This window comes from Acyrthosiphon pisum, chromosome A1 (assembly GCF_005508785.2).
Source record: "Acyrthosiphon pisum isolate AL4f chromosome A1, pea_aphid_22Mar2018_4r6ur, whole genome shotgun sequence".
NCBI classification, from domain to species: domain Eukaryota; kingdom Metazoa; phylum Arthropoda; class Insecta; order Hemiptera; family Aphididae; genus Acyrthosiphon; species Acyrthosiphon pisum.
This window is the reverse complement of record NC_042494.1, coordinates 92,151,156-92,175,208: the sequence shown is the minus strand read 5'-3', so window position 1 is coordinate 92,175,208 and position 24,053 is coordinate 92,151,156. Positions and strand designations below refer to the sequence as shown.

Below are 24,053 nucleotides of genomic sequence, written 5' to 3'. Positions count from 1 at the left end.
AGTTTAATTACTTATTTTCAAAGTATTACCTATAGATAATTATTTTGTTCAATATCAGTATTGCAATTCGTAATACTAAATTATATTAAATATTAGTTATTGTAACTCTATTTAGAAGCTAGTCGGTGGATATGTATTATAGGTACCAGATACCTTATTGTTTAATTGTATTAAAAAACTAAACATCCATTAGTTGAAATAATAGATTATGAGACTATCCTATTACAAACAATTATTATTACTCATTATTTGTAATATAACGTTGATCTACAGTCACTAATTTTATCAACTTGGATCTTATAAATATTATAATTTATTTCTTTGAAAAAGATAATGGATCCCACTGAGAATCTCGTTTTATAATTTATACCTTTGTTGAAACTAAAGTAGGTACCTATATATAGTAGGTAGGTCCTATATAATATTACTATTGAGGCGTGTATAGCAATTCAAAATAAAAACAGATTATAATTATCAATCATTATCAGTTATCACATTGACTTTTGTACTTGAAACCGAAACATTGTCCTGCTAATTCATTTTTATACCGAGTTAGTATTTTCGAAAAACATTGAATGATAACTGTATAATCAAACGAATTAATATAATATAATATAATTGGACACGTGTTATAACATAATATATAATATAATTTATATATATCGTGCACATAGAAATGTACATAATATATTAATATACATGTGTAGTGTACATTTGTACCTATACTAATAATTATTATAATTATTTTACCAGTCATCGTCACTTCAAGTTGACGAGTTCTCGACGACAAAATAATATATACACAAATTGTCGAACACCTGAAAGCACGACCGTATAGGAATTAGGTAAGTCAACTATCTGAACATATAATAAGTAGGCATAGAATTATTGCTTAACTATATACCTAATTAGTAATTAGACTATTGACTATTGTAGACTGTATAATTATCGTACACCTTTACTGCGGGAGCAGACATTTTCAATGTAATTTATAGATTTATTTTTATCAATACAGGTAAGTCGTAAGTATATATAGTTATAATTTGTTTTTGGTTTAGAACTTAGGATCCTAGATTGACATTTATCCCAAATGAATTGCATTATTTAGTGTTTATAGTAAACCAGCTATTGTGACTATATTATATCCATACAACTATACAAGATACAATCATTGACTTCATACTAGATTTTCAGTTTTCGGATTGACTTGTTTTCTTATTTATTCTCATGTGTATCATAATATTACGTGACATTTTCTAGGTCAATTAGTTTATTTATATTTTTTTTTTCATTTTTTTCATTTTCATTTTACTGTCATTACATGCAGTATTACTCAATACACAAATTGTAATTAATAGTAATATTACAGTTTTAAATCAATCACGATAATTGTTTATAGAACCACACAAGACACAACATTGAATTTGTTTATTTCTGTTTATGTATTTTAGTTACAATAAAGAGGACGCTATTAGACGGCCATTTGTTGTCTCCGTCTCACAAGTGCGTAACATAGCAAATTTACGCTCAGCAGATCATATTTAGCTCCGTTAGTTTAGAAATTAGAGTGAATTATTATAAAATTTGATGGTTAGAAGATTATGTGTGTTTTTATATGGGTTTTATACGATAGTTCAATTTTTTAGCAAGTTATGCGTATATAATAATGCGTAGATTAATAATGCTTACAACTCATTTAAAAACTGATCTATCGTAAAAAAAACCCAGATACAAACACAGATAATGTTCTTATACCATCAAGTTTCATAATAAGTCGATTCACTCTAATTTTTAAACTAACGGAGTTAACGTGATCTACTATTTGCTATGCTACCAACTTCTAAGACGGTGACAACTGACAACTATATTATCTGTGTAACATCCTTTTAACTATAATCTCCACGTTTCTTTCTTTACTTGAATACCTATTTAAAACTGTTGGATGTTTGTTATGGCTAATGGGGAATAGTTATAAATTACATTTACGTTAAGGGTCCCGGTGCCAGTTTTTCAAATTTTCCACAATTCTATAAAATTTGAAAATTCAATTTTATATTTTAGTTGCTACCTCAATTATAAGACTTCTCCACTAATCTAATACCCGATAACTATTTAGGGGTGGTTGATAGGGTGTATTTTATCGAAAAAAATTACTTTACGGGAATAACTCTCAAGCTTTATAGAGTTGTAGGATTTCGATAATTTTTTTTTTGTTAGAAAGAGGAAAATTTTTTACAGGGCGGATTGAACTTCGATTTTTGATTACAATGCTAAAAACAAAAAACTAAAAAGAATTAAGAATTAAAAACATGTAAAAATTTGTAAAATTCAAAAGCTTATTATAGAACTCGTAAATAGAATATTGTAAATCAAAGTTCAATGCGCCCTGTAAGAAGTTTTCCTCTTTCTAACAAAAAAAAAAAATTATCAAAATCTGATCACTTTACGAGGCGTGAGAGTTTTTCCCGTAAGGCATGTTTTGGAGCAAAAAAAACAGGTTGCGCGCAGGCCCCTTAAATGAGATTTATTAATCATTATTTTTAAACTTATATACTTACATCACAAAAAAAAACTGGGAAATCGCTCTGCTGTAGGTATCGACTGTCGACTGTACCTCATCATTGAGTAGAGTAGGTCGCTATATTATAATCATGGATGTGTTAAATTTTAATTCTATGATAAATCACTGCATTCAAAAAATGATACTGAGATGCGACGGTCTGTCCGCCAATATTTTAAAGGAATTTTATTATTTTTGACAAAAAAAAAGTACCGCGCATTTGATCCGATTTTCTACTGGAAACTACCTTCAAAGTTGAAATTGAAAGAATTTTGCTTCTTCTACCTCATATAATCCTATATTGGTATGGCGTTAAACACACATTGTAAAACCAATAATACTTAAAATTTTAAATAACATACAATTCAATTCAAGGAAAAATTTGAAATATAAATATAGGTATTAGGTAGAATAATATTAATAAATTATAATGTTATGTCTTATGTATTTGTCTAATCTGTATACTTGTTACTGTTAAATTTATTGTTGCCCATGGTCAATAACCAACACATAACTAGATATTTCAAGTAAAACAACTTTAATGGGGAAAATTGTGTGCATTTTTAATGCTTTGTTAGTTTGTACAGTTAAACAATGTTTAGGTAATTGCTGCCAATATAATTATTCCGATCAGGTGTTTTATATTTTTATAATTACAAATGAATAAACTCAAGTCCAACATACGTATACTTAAGGTACCAAAGGCAAATTTACGCAGGGAGACCGAGGGTCTTGTGTGTTACTTATATAATTTAGTTTTAAAATAAATGTAATAATCATTAATAATTACCAATATAAAGTATAAACTAAAATATTTAGATTTCTTGTGGATTTTGCAGGTTATTAATAGTAATAAAGAAGTATAGTGCTGAATTTTATTTAATTACCTATGTATATTGTGAACAAATTATACCGAAATTATGCATGTATTACTAACCCACATATGGTTACATATTATGCGTTGATATTTATAATTTATTGCTTTATTTGTAATTACCTACTAATAATTACTAGGTAGTTAAACATTTTTTTATCAGGTATACTGTCCAAATAATTTTATAACCTATCGATATAACTACCGAAGTGAGATAATTATAATGGTTAATAATACTATATTATTTGATATAATTATACTATATAACATTACTATGTTTCTGAAAAGTTCCATAACTAATAACTATATATACACTCTATATAACTGCACTCAGCTGCATGTCTCTCCCGATCCTGTAGGTCTGCGTTGGAAAATGGAATTCCGGAATCCTGAGTGAAATTTATTGTTTTTAATTTTAGCTGTGATAATAATATGCACGCTCAAAGTTAGGAATGGAAGTCCCGCGTATAAGTTAGACTGGATTATGAATTTTTTTATTGTATAGAAAAAAACAAAACATATGTTTACAAAACATTGTCATATATAAATTACGTAAGTCCAACAAAATCAAACGTACAGAAGGTAGTTCAATATTGCAACAATTCATACAAATCCCGTTTAAAAAATAAGATAAGAACGCGTAACCTATATGTAATTTATAACACATATCATACGTATATATATATATATATAAAAAATACAAGCGACTGCAGAAGCTAGAACGTTTGATTGTAATGCATACCTATTTCTAATCACTTGATATAACACATTGCCACATTGGTCAATATCGTTTGCCATTCAAAATACTAAATTTTACTTTGCACAGTTTTCAATATTTATACGATGCACGGCATGTCATTTAGTTTCTATTTTATATTTGAGGGAGAAATGATTACTAATATAATATTTAAAATTGATATTTTGACATTAAAAGCTTAGTTTTCATAAATTCTTTAAAAAAGAAGAAATTCTTTATTTTTTTTTGGAAGTTTAACTATTTGTTTACGAGTACTCATGTACAATTTTAGATTCTGAGCGAAACGATGAATGTTTTGATTTTACAATAATGTGTCATGTGTGTGTTTCTTATGTCTCAAGATACTTTTTCTAGTAGAAAATATATTTACTCTGATTAGTGATCATTAACTTCGATGGAGATTTCTGGTGGCAAACATTGGATCTAGTTGGCACTTTTGAGAGGTTAAAATTGAAAATTCCCAGTATCTACTTTTTACATGTACGTACAATGTACGTATAGTTACATGTTTGCAATTTGATAACAAAAAGGCGATTTTGCGCATTTCGCTTTTCCATAAACAAATTCGATCAAATTGTATTTTGTTTCACTGCAGTATTTTAATAGTATAATATTATTATAAATAAAGTGAAACACCATTTAATATATAGTGCTTTGTACATGCAGTAATACAGTATAGTAATAACTAATAATACAGCCATATATATTACTATATTAGATACCACATGGCACTACATAGTATACGTACATTTTACTGCAGAAAACGACGAAAATCTTTAAGGCTGTTGAAAGCGGGTCGTTTTTTTCGTGGATTTAGACCAATAAGCGAAGAAGAAAAATTCATACAGTACTAAAAGCCAGATTTTAATTTTGAAAACATATTTGAATTCCTTTTTCCTTCTTTTTTAGGTTATATAGGAAATGGATTTTCGATTTTAATTTTTTTAGTAATGTTTAAGACTAAAGTAAAAGTGAATTTAAAAAAAAAATTTTTGTAATTTGGTATTATAATATACTAATTAATCATATCAAAAAAATGTCCTACATAACCTAAATAAATAATTCGTATATGTTTGAATATAATGTTATTTTTTTACTTTTCTTTTTATCATGTACAATTTCTAAAAAATATTGCATTGATATTTGTTTATTTAGTTTTATATGTATTTAGAATCTTAATTTAAACCTTTAAAAGTTTAATTTAATTTAATTTCTTTTATTAATAATTATATTATATAATTTAATAACTCTCTATCTCCAACACAAAGCTGTTTTGCTTAAAGGAGATAGATAATCGAAAATGTTATCTATAAAAATAATTTATGTATATTCTTTATTTTCGATCAATAAAAAAAAAAAATAGGATAAGGAATTCAAATGTTTTTAAAATTAAAATCGGGCTTTTGGTACTGGGTAAATTTTTCTTCCGCTTTTTGGGACTTTCATCATGAAACTTTTTTTAAACAAAATTTAGTGACGTGTGACTGCGTGTAAGTAGGTACATTACTGATTTCCAAGAATGTTAGTCGTAGTTTACATACCGTCGCACACTAATGATCAGTCACTACACTCTCAGTCACACATAACTCACGATGGGTATAGAATTTGCCTAAATCCGACCCCTAAAAAATGGTTAACTTTCAACTGCCGACTAACGGTGAAGTTTCGCTCTCGCTCGACGACATGCCTATCACATAAATACATAATACCAAGTAATAAGTATACAATATGGTTCATAATATGATACCAATACAATATACACATATTACATATCAATTCATATACTATACAGTATTACAGTAGGTAGGTATACATAGATTAAATAAATAAATATTAGAATATGTTGTGTAAAATTAAAAGCAATAAGTAGATTTTGTGAGACTGTCAGAGTCGCAGACACTGAGATAACAAAAGCCGGATGACGTGTGGATAAATCCTATATTATGTCATTATTATTTTGATTGTGCGATACTCATATAAAAACCGCGTGCAAGATAAAATATTTGCGCCCATTTACATAATACATTATTATGTATCGTGTCTTATTACCTAAATAAGTATAGTATTCATATAATTCATACTGGTGGAAATGTGTGGAATACTGATTTAGATATTGTGTTGCATTCACAATATTCTCGTAGTAATAACGATTATTATCGTAAATTCATAAAAAAGTTAATATTAATAAAACATCTCGCGAGGGCTTGTGCGGAATCACTGGTATAATAAGCCCACTGTCTGACATCTGAAAAGGTACTGCGGGTGATGGGACTTCTCTCGCCATATAAATATACTCACACCTTAGGGACACCTTCCCTTCTTCTATATCTCTTCAACTTCAATACTCTGAACACCTACCTACGAAATAAATACGATTCGCTCATTGTAGATAAAAAAAAAAAAAATTTTTTAAATAGTGCTGGCGCAAAAACGACCCGGGGAGAATCCAACCCTCATAACCACTCTCCCCATCACTTATTTGCGTCTACAATAATTTCGTACCAACATCATTTTGCGTATTTGTGAGCACGCGGTGACGTTTTCCCACGTATAGATCGCATCATGATCTCGTCGCCCATACAGTATTATACCTATATTTATTATTTTATATGTGCCTCGATCAAAAAGCGGCGAAGCGATGGATTATTATTATTGATATATACGTGAAAAAACCTTAACCCAAAGTTCAGCGGAGCCGTTCGTGCGCCGCGAGCACAATGTATAATTGATGTTAATGAACCCTAATTTGTTATTATTCGCCGACTCGGCGGCGAGGCCTCATATCGAGCGAGCGCGGCCCGGGCAGTCTTATATATATTATTATTTATTGCCATATGATAATAATATATATATTTTATATTTATAATATGATAATGTGCTCTTATGTGTGCCAGTGTGCATACCTCTACAGATGAGACATAAATCGTTGAGGATCTCAGCTGTATATATTATATACTCGGTATATACACTGCGTCGGTGATCCCGGTGAGGTATTTTTATTTCGTTGTTTTTTTTTTCATCTCCGCGATGTATTATAATATTATTGCGTGCGTTGTCGTAAATTCCGTGTCAATAGTATATACCTACCTATAATATTCTGGGTGCATGTTAAAGGCGCGGCGCCGACGAACACGAGTCACGTATTATACGCAGGTACACATCACGCGCGTATTTGCGATATATTACCTATTAATTATTAATATTATGTCTATGTGTACCTATATATATTTATACTATGTAAGTGTTTCAACCGACCGTTCCAACCTTCCCCCCTCTACAAACAAAAAAATAGCTAATGGCCATAGTTGCCAGGCTTAAGCTCAATAAAAAAAAATATTATGTAGGTAAATCGTGAACGTAAATGTAAATACTGAACACATATTATACTTATCGCAAACGAAAATGACGGATATTATAATAATAAGTCGCAAGTCACACAAATTAACTACAGTCGCATACAATGATATTTCGTACGTGTAATGTACTTAAACAATGGTAATACTACAATATATAGGTACCTTTACACTATAATATATATCATTTAATGCTGTGTGCATCATTGCGGGCTCAAATGATACGCCTATGTGAGTAAATTTTAATACATATCCGTAAAGGGTACCGAACTAATCACTATATATATCTCTCTGTCTGACTGGTATATTATATTATTATACAAGCGAAAGGCGTGGCGCCCTGAAGTCGCGCTATATAAGCCCTGTAATCGCGTTGTCCACGCATGACTGCGGTATATAGCTGGTATAGGGTATAGAATATGTATTAAATCTTGTATTTACGTACAGATATTTGCCAAGTTCAATTGTGTTAGAAATTGAGATGAGTAAACACCACGTACGTGCGCTGAACGGGTTGTGCAGGATACGCACTTGGCGACTCCGATAAAGGGCCCCATTTACCTACATGATCCTCTTAAAGAGCCTTATATAATATTATGTACGCGATAAACTCAATTTTGTTTTCAAAAAATGGCCTCGGAAATAGAAATTGAATAATTTATACCTATACAGCAGTTGAATTTAAAACATTTAGAATATTATATTATGCTGGTAAAATGTCAGTAAAAGGCAACTTAAACTTTAGTCAATAAATATTTGAAGATGAGTTACTGACAAATTTTATATTTTAATCACAATAAATTGTGATTTTATTAATGTACTTTTTTATAGAGTGGTTTTTTTGTATATAATATATTTACACTGCCAATGAAGTCTGCGCACGCTTATGGTAAATTGTATTTTATTTAAAATAACTACCTATGGTTAATATTGTGGAAGATCCTAGTATTTTTTGTAAGTACTTGAAATATATAATACAATTTTAAAAAAAAATGTGTGTGATTAATTTCATTGACACTATAGAACCAGTTAAAGCGCAGCATTCACATATTATCAATTAATCTATTTTATTCTCGTGCCCTCTCATCTTATTTTATTACCATTCAATTTTCCATATTACTCGGTTTTACCGATAGTCATTCGGAAACAGAATTCTTCGCATCATAGTATAGTATGGAGAAGTATCCGTGATGGATTGAGGATGATCAGAGAACTGTTCAAGGAATCAGCATATTTTAGTTAAATATTAATTTTTTAAATCTGGAAGCGACCATAATTCGTAAACGTTAAATCATTCATGTAACCGTAAACGTTTATATCTTAAATACATTTATTTGGTTCCCTAACGATGATCACACGCAGTGGCGTGGTCAGGGGTTGGAGGTTAGGGGTTATATCCCCCCTATTGTCTTTTTTTGTCGACCTACAGAAAACCACTTATTAGTTATTGCAGCTGTTTAGGGTCATTCATTTTTTATTAATTATCAATTTTATTCGTTGAGTCAACAAGCTTGAAATTTAATACGAGGCTCTTAATATATTCTTACAATAGCAGTTGAAAAATATATAAATACAGTCACAATTTTTTTTTATAAGCACTTAGTTCAAATTTTGACCAATTACGAAAAAATCACGAAAATGTGCAAATTATTTAGAGTTAGAAATTCATAAAAAATTTTATTTTTAAATCTAACTATCTAAGATTTGATAATTTAATACAAGATTCCTCTTAAGTTTGTCTACCTTTATTAAAAAAAAATGTTTACCGGAAAGTCAAATTAAATTTTTATAAGCGTTTGAAGTTCCAATTTTAACATCATGGGTATTCACTCGATTTCTCATGTAACGATTTTCTTATATTGTATTTTTTTTATATATTATATATAACAATACATTTTTATTTGTTATTTGGTCAAAAAGCATGAAAATATAATACACGGCCCCTTATATATTTTTACAATAGCAGTTGAAAAATATTAAAAATACATAATATGCACAATTTTTTTATAAATATTTAAAGTTTTAATTTCGACAAAATTTATCAAACTTCAAATTTCAAATGCGGATAAGTGCAGGATGTCACTCTGCTGTATAGTAGGTTACAAGTGGGTCAATGTATAATGGATTGTATTAAACTTGAATTCAATGATATATGATAATTTGTATCTAGGATAAAAAAATAATTAAAAACCATTGTAAAACCATTAGCTTCTAAAATAATTTAGCAGTTAAAAATGTACCTATATATATTAATAACAACAATATAAATATAATATACAGAATCCTAGGCTGCCAAACCGTGTCTGCTCAGAACCGTTTTTTGCACACATGATATAATATACATTTTAACATTTTTACCATAGACCAAAGATGTATCATTGAATTTAAATTTACGGTTACCCAATTGTAGCCTACTGTACAGCAGAGCAACTTCCACTTATCCGCTTTCTTTTGTTTATTTAAAAAAAAAAATGATGTCCCCCCATTATAATTCCTGGGCATGCCACTGATCACACGTACCTAAAACTATGACCATATTATGTTAATGCTGATGAACTTTAGTTGTACCACGGCAATTCCCCTGTCAATCAAGAAAACACGTGTTTGCTTAATTATTTTCGATACCACGTGGCAATACGGCCACGTGCGCGAACGCGTATAATGAGTAATGACATATTGACATCAGCATGAATCGGTTAAAACGTGTACAAAATTAGAAATTTATTGTGCCACTTGACAAAACTAACCGAATACCGATCATTGTTTTAATGTTTTTTTTATCACGTCGTGTGCATGGCACTACATATTCACATGTTACAAAGTGCAAGATGTAAGCGTCTGCCACCTACATATTATTTTAAAGGTACTCAGTTAAAATTCACACAAACGTATTTACGGTGAACTGACAACGATGAGGTATTTTCATTTTAAAAAATGTATGAAAATCATAATTTAACCGTCAGATACACGTGTAGGAATGGCCGACGAACTGCTTTCGAAGTTTATAAATTATGATTAAAATATTATATTGAAGGTTGAAATGTTACGTAACGTAAGCATATTTTTTATTTCAAATATTTTAACTTGTTAGGTACCTACAACAACCAACATAATATTATGAATATTATATAATTATATATTATAATAATTAGTAGGATACAAAATCTTTTTTACAGTATTCTACCGCTATACGTCTAAATATAAAATTATTAATGAAAACACATTTAAAAGTGTTATAATAACTTTATTCGTCGTCGAACATTGGATGAATAACATATTCATTAATATATTTTTGTATCGTAGACGTTTTATGAATTGAAGTTATAAATGAAAATAGGTACCACAAGTCAGGCACGGATCCAGAGCAAAGATCTGGGGGGGGGGGCAACAATTTTTTTACAACACAAATACAATAATAATAAAATATTATAGGTACTTTACTAAAAATGTTGTCATAATAGTAGGTATATGTAATCAATGTGATAAATAAATTATAAATAAAACAATGTGAAAAGAAGTCTAGATTTTGTTTATTTTTTATTTAATATATAGTATTTATATTTACAAAAAAAAAGGCTGGATCCGTCCCTGCCACAAGTGGATATATATATAGGTACCTTCACATAACAGGCCACACCTAAAAATTTCCAATCGGACTAGCGGATCTTTCATGTCTGTTTTAGATCTTGTATAGGCATATAATATAACGTATATAGTTTATAAGTTAATAGCAGTATAGGTTTATTGTCTAATTTATGAATAGGGTATTACAAATGTATAGGTACATACTTCGGGCCTCAAGAGTTCACACTTTTCACCGGGTGGCCACAGCATAATATGTACCAATATAATATTATACATAAATAATAATACACAGGTACCTACTCTACGTCTATACGGCATCTGAAGTCTGAGTCATCTGTATTATATAGTCGCACATCACGCGCGCTGCTGCAGTAAATAATATACATAATATATGATTCGAGTCCGATAATCATTTTTGAATACAAACCAAAGGTCATCGTACGACAAGTATAAAGTTTTATTACGGTCGACGTACACAATAAGATATAACATACATAATATGATTGTCAACATTAAAAACCAGATAATTCCGGGCTCCGGCGTTAATATGTGACGTGCAGCGTACAGGACGAGGACGACAGGACATAAGAATGAATCCGTACAATATAATAGATAAATAGTTACTATTAATAAAATCTGTGCGTGCCCTATACATCAAGCTGTAGCATGAAGTGTGTGCACAACATTCTATACACTGCAGCGGTTCTCAAACTTTTTATATCCACGTACCACCTACAAAGTTTGAAAATGTTCACTTGACCAAATAACCTTTTTTTTTGCTTATCAGACATATACGTGTTGCTATACGTTACACGTATTGTTATTTTATGCATTTTTTTTTGTTCACGAGATATGATTCTCGATCATTCAGGGGCTTATACATTTTCAGCCCTGTGTATAGTCATTACTCGTGAGTCGTAAGTCAGGACTAAACATAAATTTAAAAAAAAACGATAAGATATAATGATATATTATGCTAATTACAGTATTTAACAGCTATAATAGCCAATAGCTAATATGTAGGTACAATTCACCGACATTATACATCGACTTAATTTAATATTTATATTACAACACGTATATAAGACCATTCGATTGTATAGTTCAGCAAACAATTAAGGTATATTCTAATTTATAATCATCAATTTTTTATTGAACAATAGTAAGTGATCAATTATATATTTACGACTTTACAAAGAGCGTGCGGACATAAAAGTTTAAAGTACGTTTAGGTAGGTCGATTAAGTTAATAAAAATACCGGTTATACAAACTCCTAGTAGTTCTCAACACTACAGAATATTATAATGTTCTAGAGTTATACTGTTATTTATTTTTTAAGACCACCTCTTGCACAAATATTATCATCAGTGAAACGAGATACATCTTCTTAGACCTCGGTTAATTTTCACTACATTATTTGTTTAAAGTACCCAATAAAAATTAAAATAACAATACTGTTTTTAAGTGAATATTAATTGCTCTATTACAAATGATCAGATGTAAATACTATATATATTATATAGTATAGTAAATCTGGGAGTATATTATATCATATAATGTTTACAATTAAAGGTTTTATCAGCGAAGATCCTATGCAAAAGAATAATCGGTGAAACAAAATATGATATAATATATGTAACTAAAAAAGTAGAGAAATTATTGTAAATTCTATACTATATGATAATTATTATACTTTGAAAGTTGGAATATATATATATACTTATATACTTATAATAATATATTTATTGTAAGGCACGCTTTTATTTGGTAGTTTCGTAGTACAATTTATAAAAAACTGCCCTGTATAAAATCGCTACACTATCTAAACGTCTCTAGTTACACCCCCTGGGTCCGATTTTGTCGCGAAAATGTATCGTGTCAGTCTGATTGTCTGAAGTATTATATTACTATATTATATTGTATAGTATACCTACATATATATTGTATAGTCAATGGTCATTCATCAAGACTAAGACTAATACAAATTACAATTGTATATCTACTATACGGACACCAAAATCGATTTCATACAGAAATACAAACACGTCGTCGTGAGAATAAACAGACAAAAAAAAAAAAAACTGACGTGAACGTCGTGAACCGTCAAATTACAAAAAGAAAAATTAAATAAAGACGAAACGGTAGATTACAACATCGGAAAATATTACATCATGCTATTCATACATATTATGTTAGGTTACTATATGGTACATGTACTTCTATTTTCTGTATGGTCGTTTAGCGATCACTTAGTGGATTAGAAATCGAGTCAAATCAATCATATTCCACTTGATCGATCAGAATATACTTGGAAAATCTCAAAAATTCAATTTTTATATTAAATGTTCACGTTGAACAGTTTTACCGCAACGAAGTAGAATTTATTTTATTCGACACCATAATATTATAACATTTATTCAATCTTAGAATTATAGAACAATATTATTTGGGTATGTAAATATTTTAGAAGAATATCAAAATTGTACATAACCTTATTTAGATTAAAGGTATGGTCATTACTCATTACCAATCACTATAAAAAAAACCTTTTAAATCGGTCAAAAATGAATGTATTGATTACGAAAAAATCTCTTAGATACATTTATCACTTCTGCATCGCAAATATTTGTAATAATCAGCAAATAATGATGAGATATTATCGTAATTATACTATCGAAAATGATCAATCGCAGCCCGCACGAGCTCAGAAATTCGCGACTGGTCGATAAAATAAATTGATATTTCAATCAGTCAACCATTACTTTTCGCCGGAGTAATATAGCAGAAGCGTCTCAAGCCAAGATTTATTTATACAAGACGAGAATAATACAAGTTACAACCATTTTTTAGAATGACATCAAATTATTATAGTCTAAAAATTTAGTCCGCGGTTATGTCGAAATAAATGTCCTAAATCCAAATGTATTTATTACATTATTTATAATAATGTTGGCGAAGAATTAATGTATCTATACTAAATTAAAATAAACATTAGGTAACTGTGTGATAGCAGTAATACTTAAAAACGCATATTCTCGAATTTCCGACATATTATAAGCCATACCATGCCATTGTGCGTTTTATCAATACACATTATGAACCTAAATTAATTTTTTTTGCTGTAATTATTCAATTCGATAATGATTCATCGTATAATATTTTAAACTACGTACTTTTGAACTATACGTAATTATTTTTATAGGTACGGCGTTTTTTGTACTACAGTACCTATATTATATCAAAACATAATTATAATACATTCATGTATCAAAAAACACGTCATAATATTAAAATTACCTAACACAAATTCGTAGTTTATGTATAATTATTAATATTAAACTATAGGTTCAATAAAAATTAAAAAACAATTACATTTTAACAAATTTAATATGCATTGATTACTGCTGCGCAGTTAATTTTTACCAATTAAATCAGTAGAAGATTATTTTATTTACAAATCGGTTAATTAAATGTAACAAAAACCTTCAAATACGCAGTGACAGCCCTACGTTAAAACAGTGACTGTGAAGAATGAAACTTCAGAGTACCTATACAAATAAGTCTAAACGGGTGACTTATTTGTACCTATAGGTAATCTTATATGGTAATTTTTATTTTAAATTATATCCAAACATAATTCACTGAAAGTATATTTAGTCTGTCTACTGAAATATAAATTGGTGGATAGTATTCAGACGGTAAACTAATGTGCCAAATATTTTATCTTATTATAATATATAGCAGGACATAGAATAGTGCAAATTAATCAAAGTGGTGTGAATATAATTATAAAAAAAAATTGAAATAAAAAATATAAGGAAAATGTGACATTCGTTGAACTAATATAAATACGTATAGGTATATATAGTGACGATAGATAGTTGTAAAATAGGTAAGTAACAATAATGAATACACGTGCAGTATAATTATAATATTGGCATAACTCGTGTGTAAACAAAATTACTTATATAATATTTTAAAATACAATTTTAGTATCAAACTGTCAAAAACAGTTCTTTATATTATATTATACACATAACATAACAAGAGTTCATTTTAACGAATTCGTAAGCTAATAATACCTCTAAAAAAAAAAAAAAAACTCGTCTGAAAGTAATATTCTTCCACATATTTCTATTTACAGAATACATCACGGCGAGTAGAGGTACCTTTATTCGCAGTCTCCGCTGAAGTGCGATGTCCGCCAAACAAGTTAATCCTTGTGCACCGAGCTGTGTATTATATGCAGACATGCAGTGTAGCACGTGTAGAATTTCAATTTTAACGGGAAAAAAAGGAAAATCTCGTGCATTATATCATATCAAATTGAACAAATATATGACGTGTATAATGAGAATAATAATTGTGTTCCTCGAACTCTAATCGTCGTCAACTATTGTACGTGTGTATACCTAACATTATTATATATTATTTTCTTGAAGTTATGACGTTATTTAGGTATAACATAATATATTATACATGGTAACATATATTATATATTATTATAATAACGGCAGGGTCCTCGTATACAGAATAATTCAACAGCCATCATGCTCATCCCTAACTTTCTTTCTTCAATAATGCAGTTATTCAAAATCTGCATGGTTTCTGTGATTTTTAAACATATAGGTAAGTACTCCAAGACCATAATATATTCAAATTCTTGAAATTTTAAGGATTCGAGGAGTGTCAGGTGGAGACACACACTTCTGATTTTCAAATGACAACGACCCTCCTTTTCTGTTATCAATTATTTTGAAGATAATTATTTTGAAAATTTTGATGTATCAGATTAAAATTCAAACTCTGAGTAAATTCTTTCGAGTGCAGAGTAGGTACTAACTGTGAAAGAATAATAGCTCCATGGAAATGTATTTGGAAGATTTGGGGGCTATAATGATTTGAAAATTACTGTCGTAATTTATATTAATCTTTTTTTTTTTTTTTCATGTTTGAACCGACGACGCCGCGTGAACTGCTTTCGCAATGCTTCCGCGACGCCGCCAAAATTTATATTAATCTATCAATACTAATAATTTGTAAAAATGGAAGTATAATAAATACTAGATCCAATATTACATATATATTTTATATTTTTAAGGACTATTATCCTTAGATAAACATTTTGACAACTGATAAACTTCTCGTTCGAATTTTGAATTAGGTCCGTCAAATGTTTCAAAAAAATTATTCACTAAATAATTTACAGTAAAAAACGTGGAGAATTCTTATATTTTGTAAAACAGAAGTTTGTATCGTTACAGGATGTAAGGAAAACAAATAATTATGCAGCTGTGGTTCGGTTAGCTCCGATAAACAAAATTCAACGTAAATTATCAAAGAATGACAATCAGCAATGTATTTAAATGAACCGATAAAGATTGACAACATATTGATGAATTTCAAACATGTTTTTGATTTTATAGGAAGATTGAAAAATACAGTTGCTAGTGTATGTCCGGTTTTAGATCTTAATATACCAATGAACCTGTATTATGCATGCCTATCTTGTCCATGTAAACAATTTGACGATTAATATATAATATGATTTAAGCCCTGACAGATGGCCCGTCGACTAACAAGATATCACGTTTTCCCATGTTAGTAGGTTAAGCCCGGGAAAACCACACAACTGGCTACCCTACACAATCTAGTATTGCAACAGATCAGCCTGCGTATTTAAACGCTAAATAAAATGTAAAAAAAATTATATTTTTTTTACCATTTTCCGTAGCACACGGGTACTCGGAATTTCTCAGTTTGGCTGGCGTCGGAAAGTCTATTGCGCACTATACGTGTGTAATGTACACTTGGAATTTTTATGTTAGCACGTTATCGCAAAATATCTGGTACGTTACACTGTTGGCGGCAGTGAAGAATGTATATAATATTTTCTACGCGAGAGTGTGAGACCGAAAAACGCACGCGGGCGAATAATAATATAATATATATTACGATATAATATGTACAATAGTATAGTCAGTAGTCAGTAGATACCTATATATACTACTATAAAATAAGAAATATTATGAAGATCCGCTGACTTTGATTTTGCACCAAAAATGTGGGCAAAATGTTCATCTACTTCAGAACAAACTATATTATACGTCGTATTGTTGCGAATCGCTTGACGGAAAACTTAATATTTAGAAATGTATTTCGACTCTCCAAATATTTTTTCATTAATTTCAAAATATATCTAATGAGAAACATATCTAATGCAAAAAAACACACTTAAATTCAATCTGAAAAAGAAAGTTAATTGGTGAACAAACTATATTATATGTATAACAACTAAATTAAACCTGTGTTGTCAAGGCATTTGAACATCGACTGATATTGATTTTTTTTTTTAAATTTATCTAGTTATGTGACGGATGTCGCGGTCTTCAAAACGATAGATGATTGACTCGTCACTTTGGACACGGTATAATAGCAATAATCCAGAAAAATGGTCATGGTCGTATTTATTTGGGGACTAAATAATAATATTAATAACTCGGATTTATTTTTATCAATAATGACGTATTTTTTCATTTTCCTGACACCGAAGAATGACGGTAGAAAGATGTAAAACTGTATTTGAGCGGCGGCTGGGGAAAACTGTAGTCAAATTGGCGTGCAGTAAACTAAAAGAGAATTTGACATGTAATCCACGGTATTATATACTCGCGAAATATAATAACACACAAATCTTCGGTAAACTTGCATTCAAAAATAAAAAAAAAAAAATTAAATAGAAGAAAAATGTGTTGTTTTAAAAAATCCGATTATGTAATTTAAGTCACTCGTTTAAAAGCTTGCGGCCCTGCTCATAGTAATATCATCTAACATCAACATGTCTCGAACCGTAAAAATTAAAATTAAAAATTAACGTTGACATTTGCGCACAATAGATATACGAATATATTAAAATAAAAAGGAATGCAACAAATCGCATAAATATATAATATATAAGTATATATGTGTCTTATAATATAAGTTATAATAATGGTGTATGTGTGTGTCATGTGTGTGCGAAATCCCGCAAAGTGGCAATAATATGCATACTTTCAGTCATTAGCTATTTTATTCTTTATTACATATACCTAGTTATTTATATTTTATACAGCTATTTGTTGTATGTCTTTCGGGCCTTATATATACGCCAGCCCGTCTACAATTTTTACAACCACCCGGGAAACCATCACGGTGGAATATGGGCCAATTTTGGCAATAATGTATATTTTTTTAGCAAACATTTGTTTCAGACGATATAAGCATTCTAACAAGTTTATTATAAAGCCGTTTAAATTAAATTGATCTTTAATTCTACGATCGACTGAGGAGATGATCAATGAACTGGCTTAAAATATATAAACAAATTGGAAAAAAATCTCTGAACTGGATATTTTTCAACTAAAATTGTTCTTTACAAGTTTTTGTGGAAAAAAAGCTCTTAGATGTCTTAAGTAAACGGACAGCTTCGAATTTATTTTTTGTTGTTACTCGTAATATCTTTTTGATTTGAGATTTTTAATGCTTACGAGATTTTGATGTATTATGTGGTGCGTCGTAATGTCTATAAGCCTCGCATTTTAGTATACTCAACTCGCATTATAAACACGCGGGGAAAAAGCCGTTCACAGTTGTTACCTCAGACATGCCTGATATTATGTTTCACACTTAAATCGGATTATCGGATTATCGGATTATACATAAAAGAGTAAAAAACAATTAATACACTTATTTTTGTGAAAAAAACTTCGTTAATAGTTATTCCTAAATAATATTGTCGTCCGTGTTTTTCGTATAAATACTGCAATAATTGCAATAATTGTTAAATAATTAAATTCATGTTTAAAACATACATTAATCAGTGACGTAGGTATTACGTATTATTACTAAATGATGAGCCACACTCGACGCCTACTAAACAGCAGACAAGACTTAACGGGTTTTAATTTAAATTAAATACAACATACCTATATAGTATTATATAATATGATTTAATACTACAACAGCGGCTATCAAATTGCAATATTTTGGCTCGAAATCAGTGGCGTCATTTCAGTTTTTGAGAGGGGGGGGGGGGGGCAAAATGTTTAACAGGCCCAAAATAAAACTGAAAAAAAACCACTCCCTAATATTTACATTACATTACATTACTATATTGCATTTTTATCTCAATACAAATAGCCTTCTTATACATAATGTTATACTAATTACTAGTTAGTATCAAAGGTTACTATCATAAGCATATAGGCAAGTAACCCATTTTTTTGAGAGTTAACAATAACTAAATAATTAGTACATATATGTAGAGGTAACTTAAATATATCACGTATTATAGCTACTATATGAAGGCCCAAAACTAGCCCATACCCGGCCTGACAGTGGCCCACAGTGTCAACCTGGCCATGGCCGCTAGGCCGCGAACGCGGCCGGGGTACCTCCGTTTTTTTTTGTTTTTTTTTGGGGGGGCCCCATATTTTTGGGATCCAGGGTAAGGTCTTAAAAATTGGATTAATAATCAGATGCTTACCTATTATCTATAATGTGAGAGTAGTGCATACTAGTGCAAGTGTCAAGTAATGAAGTAACAATTATAATAGTAACATTGTAACAAGTAAAAGAAGGTTTTTTTGGAATAATTGCGCTACTGTAGGTTAAGTTGGGACAAGTAGGTTTTATCTCTCGATTCAAAAACAATGGCTCGGACGACTGCACGAGGGCCCCGCTTACCCGACCCTGTAGGAGTCCCGTTGTTGAATTCAGCGGTCGTGCAAATATAGCACATAAAAATATGTTTGATACTATGATGTACAATACTATACGTCTATATGTGATATGTCTATAGGTATCTATTTATATATACAAATAATATATATAATAATGATGAAGATAAGACATTTACTTTTGGAAGTTTACTTAAATAATATTATGCTTATGGCTTATGTATTTGTCTTCAAAGTTTAAATTCTATAATAAAAATATAATTTTAGTTTTCATAATATTGTTTCTATGTAAACTGTAATATTATTGATAATTGTTATTTATTGTTTTGTAGTTTTAATATGTTTTAATAGTTTCATAGTTTATTATTAAACGAATTATTCCTTAGTCAGGGTTCGCGTTAATATTAGATATACATATATTGTAATTTAATGTTATAATTTATAAATTATAAATAATGCCTTCTTACAGCCCATAAGCAATAGTTATTTATAAAAAATATTTTCGACTGCATAATATTCAGCTATGATTTGTCAATACGACTGCAAGGCTGTTGTAGTCGCATTTTGTCGATTGTTGTTGCCGCCACATAGTTCGCGATATCTTTGGTGTTATTCTGTTGTATATTTGGTTATTTATTTATTTATCGTGGTGAATGTGTGCAATTTATTTATAATTATTCATCATGTAACGTATATTTACTAAATTATATAATAGTTTGTTAATGATTATGATAAAGGTACATTTTAAATTATGATCCATATTGCTAAAAATGGCATAGGTATACCTACATTTTTTTGGGAGCCCCTTAAAAAACTGATCCATGGGCCTTTGGTGTGCCAGGCTGACACTGGTGGCCCGCTAATGATAAGGGGAGGCAAATGCCCCCCAAATGACGCCACTGTTCGAAATAATTCGATAATCCGTTGCCCAAGACCGAAATCCAGCAGTATATTATTATTATCTAGTATTCTAGTTTATATAGGTAGGTGTCCTAGTTTTCTACAAGGGCCAAGGGGAACAAATTAACTAACAATTTAAAGAAACCACTATGAACTTAATAACAGATATTAAATATTTTAATATGCGAACGCTTCACTTCATTTACAGCCTACAGAGTACAGGATACATAAGTATCGTATATTTTAAACGTTGACAATAAAAAATACGCCGGCAGAATGGAATAATAGGCACGACTACTACAGTAGATACTACACGAAGATTAATAACCTATAGGTATATACCATATTAGTATATTACCATACGTGTAATAAATATATGTATTATGTACGCTATAGCCGTTAGATCGTTAGATAATAGCAATATTATACTGCAGGCTTACAGGATACAACCGCGGTATTAATGAACAGTAATAGCAATAAAGCCACTAAATATTATATTTATATTATAAAAACTCTATTCATTTTAATTTAACCGCCTAAATTATAATATGGTTAATTGTACTTGCTATTTTATTTTGTTTTTAGTCGAAGCACATTTTCGACTTCATTGAAATCATAGTCCATTAGTATTTTTGAAAATATTTACTCACATTTTTCTTTTTATAAATGCCTTGGTTGTTTTTTTAGATTTTATCCCAACACCGCATCCAAGGTGTTATAGGTACCTATTTTGAGTTTTTCCATATGTACTAACATTTCCGACATTATGCCAGTACTCAGTAGGTATGTTTTTAACAATTAGGAATTTATAGGGTTACTACACTGCAGGTTTCGCATATTGGTAAAAAGTCTTTTGACTTTTGGTATTATTAGAAAACCACGCAGTGTCCTTCTAGTACATTTGATTCTAGTGCTTTTCTTTTTAATACCGGATTCTCCATGTTTATGTTATGTATTTATGTTGGCCTGTAAATTTCATTTAGTTTAGATTTATTGCCAATGTGTTTCCCATAAATCTGTGTTTCCCCTTGAATTTCGCCTTGAATTTTGTCATATTTTTTGCGTCTGTATAATATTATAATAAAAACGATAAAAACGTAAAACGTATATTATACATAATATTATACGTTCTACGTTTTTATCTGTACGAGTTGTATAAATATTATTTTGTCGATATACTCAACCAATAATTGTTAATTTTTTCACGAACACCGAGTATTAGAATCAAATTTGCAATGTTTACTTGAAAGTCTGCGTTTAAAAAATATTTAGGTACAACTGAAAAGAGAACATCGATAATTATTATATAATGGTTATGCCAAAAACATAGCGACGTAGCGTTCCCTAATAAGGAAGAGAAATGGCAATATAAATCCGACGCAGTCGGATTGCCTACCTGTGTGATTTGATGACTGATAGATAGACAATCAAATACAGCTATCGACTCTACACTTTTTAAGAGGACGTCGTACCTTTTATTGACCTATTATCAAACTTTTAGGTAACAACATTATCTATGCCCTCTCGTTGGTTTTTTACGATATTTTAATTTTTAAGTAGTTATCAGTATGTAAAATATTAATGTTTGAAAATGCTCATAACTCACTTAAAAATTAAAATATTGTAAAAAACCAACGAGAAGGTATAGATAATGTTGTAACCTAAAAGTTTGATAATAGGTCAATTCACTCTAAAATCAAAAATTACAGCACCCTATTGAAACTAGCGAACGAAAATTTGCTATAACGTACGTATGTAAGACGGAGACAACACATGCGGGTGCAACGAACCAAAAGCAGAGGACAAACGTAAGACATTTTCAGTCCATCAATTTAGATCGTGAGTGATGGATATCTAGACTCTTGAATTCCCGCCAAGAATAACGCCTGAAATGGTATAATATTATTTATTTATGAACTTGAACATCATAAATTGTTATTTCATACTTTATTATATTATACATTGCGATAATTAGATCGTTTAGTACTATGCACAAATGTGCAGTATAAGTGTATAACGATGCGTATTATGTTATAATATGGTATGTATTTGTAAATAGAACGCAACATAACCTGCAGAATGTGTATGGTCTTTGAGATGTGCAAATGTAGAATCGCCAGGGGCGGATTGGCCTATCGGGAAATCGGGAAACTTCCCGATGGGCCGGTTCTTGTGAGGGCTGGTAGGGCCGGTATAATTATTATAATATATTTACAAAAACAAATTATATTTTTATAATTTAAGCATAATATATATTAAGAAAATCAAATACCTACGAAGGTATTATGTTTAATATCTTAAACTATTGCAATTCATAGAAGGAATTTCGGTATTTACACTATTTTCCCTCCAATTCATGCTAATGTATTATTTAGAAATCTGTGGTATTGGTATTTTATTATTTATTTTTTATATTGTATGGTAGAATTCAGTTAGTTGCGTGATAATATTGATAACCTTATTTATCATTATTTATGTGTATTTTGATTTTGAACTTTTTTACACAAACGAGTTACCGAGTTAGTTACAATACTTACAAACGTGTGTTTAGTGTAAAAAATTAATTGAACTGTGCAATTTAAATAATGTGTGAAGCTGGTAAAAACGAAAGAAGGGTGCTGAAAAGGTATACGAGAAAAAAATAAATAACTGTTAAGAAATATTTACGTGGAACATTGTTTTAGATTTTCAATCCTAAGCTATAAAAGTCGAACATTTTATAAAGTTTGTCATAATTTGAACTTTAAATGCATGTGCGCCTATGTATTTTTAATATTTTTCAATTGCTATTGTAACAATATATCAGGAGCCTTGTATTAAATTTTCACGCTTTTTGGCCTGACCAATAACATTTTATTTTTATTTATAGAAAAAAAAACTAAAAAAATTAAAATTTTAAATGTTCTGTAAACAGCTCAAAAAGAGTCAAATTATTTTCAAAATTTTACCGTGTATAAAAAATTCTAATATAAACATTCAGTGAAATTTTCAAGTATCTACAGTCATTTGTTTTTTAATTACAACAAAATAAGAAAACCGTTACATGAGAAATTGAGTGAATATCAAATGTAAAAATATGAATTTCAAACGCTCATAAAAATTTAATTTTCTAGACATTTTTTTTTTGTTTAAGGTAGACAAATTTATGAGGAATCTTGTATTACATTTACAAATCTTAGATTTAAAAAAAATGTTTTATGAATATTTCTAACTCAAAATAATTTTCAACTTTCGTCATATTTAGGTACGTATTTTGTCATATTTGAACTTTAAATGCTTATAAAAAAAATTATGTCTATGGATTTT

The 24,053-nt window shown here is 29.6% G+C and overlaps 1 protein-coding gene across 1 annotated transcript in view; it reads left to right on the top strand.

The window, feature by feature from the left end:
• Positions 1 to 727: 727 nt before the first annotated feature.
• The window catches only part of LOC100167336 (synaptic vesicle glycoprotein 2B), a 90,411-nt gene continuing 67,085 nt past the window's right edge, over positions 728 to 24,053 (top strand). Inside the window, exon 1 of the mRNA XM_029487791.1 lies at positions 728 to 845. The gene's annotated coding sequence lies outside the window, so the exon portion shown is untranslated. The remainder of the gene's footprint in view (positions 846 to 24,053) is intronic.